This window comes from Saimiri boliviensis, chromosome 4, assembly GCF_048565385.1.
Source record: "Saimiri boliviensis isolate mSaiBol1 chromosome 4, mSaiBol1.pri, whole genome shotgun sequence".
Lineage (NCBI taxonomy): Eukaryota > Metazoa > Chordata > Mammalia > Primates > Cebidae > Saimiri > Saimiri boliviensis.
The window spans coordinates 56,877,628-56,884,940 of record NC_133452.1 but is presented as its reverse complement, the minus strand read 5'-3'; the positions used below and the strand labels follow the sequence as shown (position 1 = coordinate 56,884,940).

Below are 7,313 nucleotides of genomic sequence, written 5' to 3'. Positions count from 1 at the left end.
CAGGCTTATGCATCTTTGACTTTTTTCTCAAAGCAAAGTGACTGTGGTTAGTGTTTTCTCAGAAAGACCTCTTTCATCTATGCAAATTGTCTGAGGAACTTCAAATTTTCCTCCAGGAAAATTTGCGATAATCATGTGGTATCAGTATCTTGCTTTGCAATTTATGTCACTTTGAGACTTATTTGCGTATTTGAACAACCAAACATGTATGTCTCAAAAGACAAGATTATCAGCAGAATATCCACCTTGATAAGATGAGTTGGATTCTTGTATTTAATTTTTCCTGGACAACCTAGTTACGACATTACCTAAAGCAGGCATCCCCAAACTTTTTACACAGGGGGCCAGTTCACTGTCCCTCAGACTGTTGGAGGGCCGCCACATGCTGTGCTCCTCTCACTGACCACCAATGAAAGAGGTGCCCCTTCCTGAAGTGCGGTGGGGGGGCCGGATAAACGGCCTCAGGGGGCCGCATGCGGCCCGCGGGCCTTAGTTTGGGGATGCCTGACCTAAAGAATGCACTAGGCTGAGAGTGGTGCCTCATGTCTATAACCACAGCACTTTGGAAGGTTTAGGCAGGCAAACCACTTCAGGCCAGGAGTTCAAGACCAGCCAGGCCATCATGGCAAAACCCTGTCTTTACTAAAACTACAAAAATTTGCCAGGAATTCAGGCACATTACTGTAAATTTAGCTGCTTGGGAAGCTGAAAAACCAGAATTGCTTGAACCCAGGATATGGAAGTTGGAGTGAGCAGAGATGACACCACTGCACTCCAGCCTGGGTAACAGAGCCAGACCCTGTCTCAAAAAAAAAAAAAAAAAAAAAAAAAAGAAAAGAAAGAAAGAAAAAAGAAAAGAATGCACTAAAAACATTTCACACATTCAAGAAGCATGAAGAAACCCTTGATGAACAAACTTTCTAAGCATTTTCTCTAACAAGGTTATATCCACGGGTGGCTAAGTGAAAAGTTTTCTTACCTTTTTCTTTTAAACAAAATAATCAAATTTAGAATAGATGGGAGATTTTTTTCAGTTAGATGAACTTAAAATTAATTAACTTTAATATTATATGACTTTTGTTTATTTTATACTTTATAGCTCCTGTTTGATAACCTTATCATGTTTTTTATCTTATATATTTTTATAGTTCCTATTTATAATAATGTTAGTGATTTTTCAGTTACACAACAATAAAGATTTTTTTCAAAAAAAATGTGTTCCAAGTAATTTCATTTACTTAAGTGAAGTGATGATATGGCAAAAATCAGGAAGATAGAAATGTAAATTAACTAGAGTTTCAAAAACATTGCTAGATATTCCTGGTGTAGCAGTTGGAGAAAAAGAGGAAGAACTTGGAGTTCAGCAGATCCCACCACAGCCACAAACTAGGAGTGTTTACCTTGGCACACTGCTTAGATTCTATGAACCTCAGTTTCTCCACTTGTAAAATGGATATAATGATAGTAATTTCCAAGACGGTTGTTGTGAGAATTAGAATATGTTAAATTACCTAGTCTAAGAAATGCTAGTTATTTTTCAGGCAGTTAAGAAAACTTTAAAAATTATATTCAAAAATATATATTTGCATATGTATGTTAACTTTTTCAAAGAAAAATTAGCAAAATAAAAGATTAGCTGCAAAACTTCCTTGAGATTTTAGAAAGACTTTAGAATGGGATAGATGAGTCACATGTCATCAAATTCAAAATGTTAGGATAGTTGAAAGTGAATATTAGTATACCAGTTTCCTCCCACAGACCTTGAAGTGTGAGTTAATACTTAGATTAGTTATGATAATAAATGGCAGGTAAATTTACATCTTGGATTGAACCAAGAAATGGAGGCCAAGAGCTCTGAAATTCAGTCTTAGCTCTGAACTGAACCTTGGCTCTCAATTTCAAAGGGATCTCAATGTGGCTCTTTATTTCTGTGTTTGAAGTATGAAGTAACTCACAGGCTCATCATACAGTTTCTCCTCTTCTTTTTTAGCATTAACCAGGCTCCCTGTCCTCTGCTCAGGATATTGTATAAATGAAGAACATTTGGCAATCAATTTAGAATATAAGTAGAGGTGATATGGCCTTTCATACTGCAGCCCAGGCATTGCTTCCATTATGAAATTCAAAGATATTTATTCTATCTAGATATTTACCATAAAATAGTTACATTTTATAAACCATGAACCTGTGAAATGGGCTGCGGTTGTGGTTACATTATTCTTGTCATTTCTCTTTTTTTTCTCTTTTCATTGTCTGAAATTTCTATAACCTTGCTCTACATGGAGCAGGGCAAGGCCTCAAACCATTTCAAAACTGTTCCGGCAAGCACTATATGAATGCACAGGGTCACTGCAGACCCAAGCATGCTGGAGGCTTGCTATATTCTTGTCATTTCTTAGGTGACACTTTTATAATCCTAAATATTATTGAAATTTTTGTCTTTATAACATGGGCCTGATATTACTGATAATAGGTACCACGCCAGGTTAGCTATTTAATTCATTCACCATTACTTTGTGCTGAAATCTTGGATATTAGGTGAGTGTAACTCTGCTCCTGTATTGAAGCTGCTTTTGGTATGTGCAATGAGGTAGCTAATCAGACCAATGACTACAGAAGATGCTGTCCATGTGAACAGCTTTTGTTCTGCTCTGTATCTGGACACCAGACTGGCTGTCTGTCCTGGCATCTGTGAAACATCAGGGTTAGTTGCCAGATCCTCTTATGACCAGCCCTGCCTCACTAGAAGCAAAATAGGGAACATCTCCCACCTCAGGACATGCTTATTCCACCCCTTGTGGCCTTTCTTGTTAGAAATTCTGTCTTGATTACTATAGTTTTATTATAGGTCTTGCAGTCTAGTAATGTTAGTCATCTGACTTTGTTCTTCTTCAATATTGTGTCAGCTATTCTGGGTCTTTTGTCTCTCCATATAAACTTTAGAATCAGCTTGTTCATATCTCCAAAATAATTTGCTGGAATTTTGATTGCAATTTAATTGAATCTACAGATCAAGTTGGGAAAAACTAACGTCTCACCATACTGAGTCTTCATGAACATGGAATATCTATTTTTTTAGTTCTTTGATTTCTTTCATCAGAGTTTTGTAGTTTCCTTCAAATAGATCATTACAAATATTTTGTTAGATTTATGTCTAAGTATTTAATTTTTCTTGGTGCCAATGAAAAGGGTATTTTGTTTTTAATTTTAAATTTCATCTGTTTGTTGATAGTAGAGAAAAACACTTGACTTTTGTATAATAATCTTGTATCCCGCACCCTTGTTATAATAGCTTATTTATTTCAGAAGATTTTTTTAAAATTGTACTTTAGGTTCTGCGGTATATGTGTAGATCATGCAGGATTGTTGCATAGGTACTTACATGGCAAGGTGGTTTGCTTCCTCCATCCCCCTGTCACCTATATCTGGTATTTCTCCCCAAGTTATCCCTCTCCAACCTCCCCATCGCCTGCTGTCCCTCCCCTACCCACGCAACAGACCCAGTTGTGTGCTGCTCCCCTCCCTGTGTCCATGTGTTCTCATTGTTCAACACCTGCCTATGAGTGACAACATGCAGTGTTTGATTTTTCTGTTCTTGTGTCAGTTTGCTCAGAATGATGGCTTCCAGATTCAACCATGTCCCTACAAAGGGCATGAACTCATCGTTTTTTATGGCTGCATAGTATTCCATGGTATATATGTGCCACATTTTTGTCCAGCCTATCATCGATGGACATTTGGGTTGGTTCCAGGTCTTTGATATTGTAAACAGTGCCACAATGAATATATGTGTGCATGTGTCTGTATAATAGAATGACTTATAATCCTTTGGGTGTAGACCCAGTAATGGGATTGCTGGGTCAAATGGAACTTCTATTTCTAGATCCTTGAGGAATTGTCACACTGTCTTACACAATGGCTGAACTAATTTACACTCCCACCACCATGTAAAAGTGTTCTATTTCTCCACATCCTCTCCAGTATCTGTTGTCTCCAGATTTTTTAATGATTGCCATTCTAACTGGTGTGAGATGGTATCTCAATGTGGTTTTGATTTGCATTTCTCTAATGACCAGTGATGATGAGCATTTTTTCATATGTTTATTGGCTGCACAAATGTCTCCATTTGAAAGTGTCTGTTCATATCCTTTGCCCACTTTTGAATGGGTTTGTTTGTTTTTTTTCCTTGTAAGTATGTTTTAGTTCTTTGTAGATTCTAGAAATTAGCCCTTTGTCAGATGGGTAGATTGCAAACATTTTTTCCAATTCTGTTCATTGCTAGTTCACTCTAATGAATGTTTCTTTTGCTGTGCAGAAGCTCTGGAGTTTAATTAAATCCTATTTGTTTATTTTGGCTTTTGTTGCCAATGCTTTTGGTGTTTTAGTCATGAAGTCCTTCCCTATGCCTATGTCCTGAATGGTTTTGCCTAGGTTTTCTTCAAGGGTTTTTATGGTGTTAGGTCTTATGGTCAAGTCTTTAATCCATCTGGAGTTAATTTTAGTGTAAGGTATCAGGAAGGGGTCCAGTTTCTGCTTTTTGCACATGGCTAGCTAGTTTTCCCAACACCATTTATTAAACAGGGAATCCTTTGCCCATTGCTTGTTTTTGTCAGGTTTGTCAAAGATGAGATGGTTGTAGATGTGTGGTGTTGCCTCCAAGGCCTCTGTTCTGTTCCATTGGTCTATATCTCTGGTTTGGTACCAGTTCCATCCTGTTTTAGTTACTATAGCCTTGTAGTATAGTTTGAAGTACGGCAGCGTGATGCCTCTAACTTTGTTCTTTTTGCTTAGGCTTGTCTTGGCTATGTGGGCTCTCTTTTGGTTCCACATGAAGTTTAAGGTTTTTTTTTTTTTCAGTTCTGTGAAGAAGGTCATTGGTAGCTTCATGGTGACAGTGGTGAATCTATAAATTACTTTGGGCAGTATGGCCATTTTCATGATATTGATTCTTTCTAACCATGAGCATGGAATGTTTCTCCATCTGTTTGTGTCCTCTCTTATTTCCTTGAGCAGTGGTTTTTAGTTCTCCCTGAAGAAGTCCTTTATATTATTTTTTAGTTGTATTCCTAGGTATTTTATTCTCTTTGTAGCAATTTTGAATGGGAGTTCACTTTTAATTAGGCTCTGTTATTCTGTTATTGGTGTATAAAAATGCTTGTGATTTTTGCACATTGATTTAGTATCCCGAGACTTTGCTGAAGTTGCTTATCAGTTTCAGGAGATTTTGGGCTGAGATTATGGGGGTCTTCTAAATACACAATCATGTCATCTGCATATAGAGACAATTTGACTTCTTCCTTTCCTAATTGAATACTCTTTATTTCTTTTTCTTGCATGATTGCTCTGGTTAGAACTTCCAATACTATATTGAATAGGAGTGATGACAGAGGGCATCCTTGTCTAATGCCATATTTCAAAGGTAATGCTTCCAGTTTTTGCCCATTCAGTATGATATTGGTTGAGGACTTGTTGTAAATAGCTTTTATTATTTTGAGATACATTCCATTAATACATAGTTTATTGAGAGTTTTTACCATAAAGGGCTGTTGAATTTTGTTGAAGGCCTTCTCTGCATCTATTGAGATAATCATGTGGTTTTTGTGTTTGGCTCTGTTTATGTGGTGGATTACGTTTATAGACTTGCCTATGCTAAATCAGCCTTGCATCCCAGGGATGAAGCCTACTTGATCTTGATGGATAAACTTTTTGATGTGCTGTTGCAATCAGTTTGCCAGTATTTTATTGAAGACTTTTGCATCTATGTTCATCAATACCCTGCTTGCCTGGGAATCACCCACAGGGGCTGCAGAACAGTAAGGGTTGCTGCCAGGTTCTTCTTCTTTTATCTTTGTCCCAGATGGTACCCACTAGATGTCAGCCAGAGCTCTCCTTATGAGGTGCCTCTTTGGATCTACCGGGGTCAGAGAGCCACTTAAGGAGATAGTCTGTCCCTTGTCAGAGCTCAAGTGCTGCACTAGGAACTCCATTGTTCTGTTCAAAGCTGCTGGGCAGGTTTAAGTCTGCTGCAGCAGAACTCATAACTGCCTCTTTTCCCAGGTGCTCTGTCCTGGGAAGGTGGGGCTTTATTTATAAGTTCCTGACATGCTGCTGCCTTTTTTCAGAGATGTCCTGCCCAGAAAGGAGGTAGTGTAGTCACAGTCTGCCAGTAGAGACATCACTGAGCTACTGCAGGCTCTGCCCAGTTGCTGTGTAAACTTCCTTGTGGTTTTGTTTACAGAGGTACAGTTAGAACTGCCTCAGTAGTTGTGGACTGCCTCTGTAATGGCAGATGGCCTTCCACCCACAGAGCTGGACTGTCCCAGGTCTGGCTGTGCTTGCTGTGAAACTCTGAATCCAGAGCATTTCAGATTGCTGGTCTGGGACCCTCCGAGCCAGATCACCTCACTCCCTGCTTTCAGCCCCCACTTTTTCAGTTGAATGGGCAGCTCTGTCTCCCAGGTGTTCCAGGCACCAGTTGAAATGGCCACCCAGATTTGTGTGAGTTTTTGTATGGAAACCAGTGGTGCAGGCTGAAACAGCTGTGCTGGGAGCTTGTGTTGCTTTATGGTTCAGGAATCTCCTGGTCTGTGGGTGCTAAAAACTGCAGGAGAAGCACAGTATCTGATCTGGAGTGCTGGAGTGGATGGAAAAGTCCCTGATTGCCTCTGTTGGGTTGGGAGGGGGTCCTCCAGGGAATGCACTTCCCAGGTGAGGCAGCTCCCTATCCTGCCTCTGCTTGCCCTTCTTGGGCTAAAATCACTGTGGAAACAGTCCTATTGAGATGTACCTGGTACCTACTTTGTTTGGAAATGCTATGATCACTTGCCCTCTATGTTGCTCTTGCTGGGAACTGCACTCCAGAGCTGTTCCTATTCAGCCATCTTAGATCTCCAAGAAGATTTTTTCCTTTTCCTGTTTCTTTACTTTTGGCTATTTTGGGATTTTCTGTGATGGTAATGCCACTTGTGAACAAAGGCAGCTTTAGTTCTTTGTTCCAAATCTGTATACCTTTTAGCTCCTTTTATTGTGTGATTACATTAAGCAGAATACAAACATTTATTTTTTGCTCATATTACATGTTAGCAATTATCATCAGTTGCCATGGATCTGGTCTATGTCTTTGCTTCATTCTGGGGCCCAGATGGAAAGAGCCAAACCTGTCGGGAGTAAAAGTGAGGAAGAGCTCTAGTGGAATCAAGGTTTCCCTCACAGCAAGATTCTATTCAGAATAAGCACATTACCACTTCTGCTCACATGCCATTGGCCTAAGCAACTATCACATGTCCTGAGGAGGCACTATGAATCACAGATCA

General features: G+C 39.3%; 1 non-coding gene across 1 annotated transcript; it reads right to left on the bottom strand.

Annotated features, from left to right (window-relative positions):
• Positions 1 to 2,247: 2,247 nt before the first annotated feature.
• Positions 2,248 to 2,380, bottom strand: LOC120363490 (small nucleolar RNA SNORA9). Its single transcript, XR_005579035.1, has one exon. It is a non-coding gene; the product is annotated as a small nucleolar RNA SNORA9 (small nucleolar RNA).
• Between the last annotated feature and the right edge of the window lie 4,933 nt (positions 2,381 to 7,313).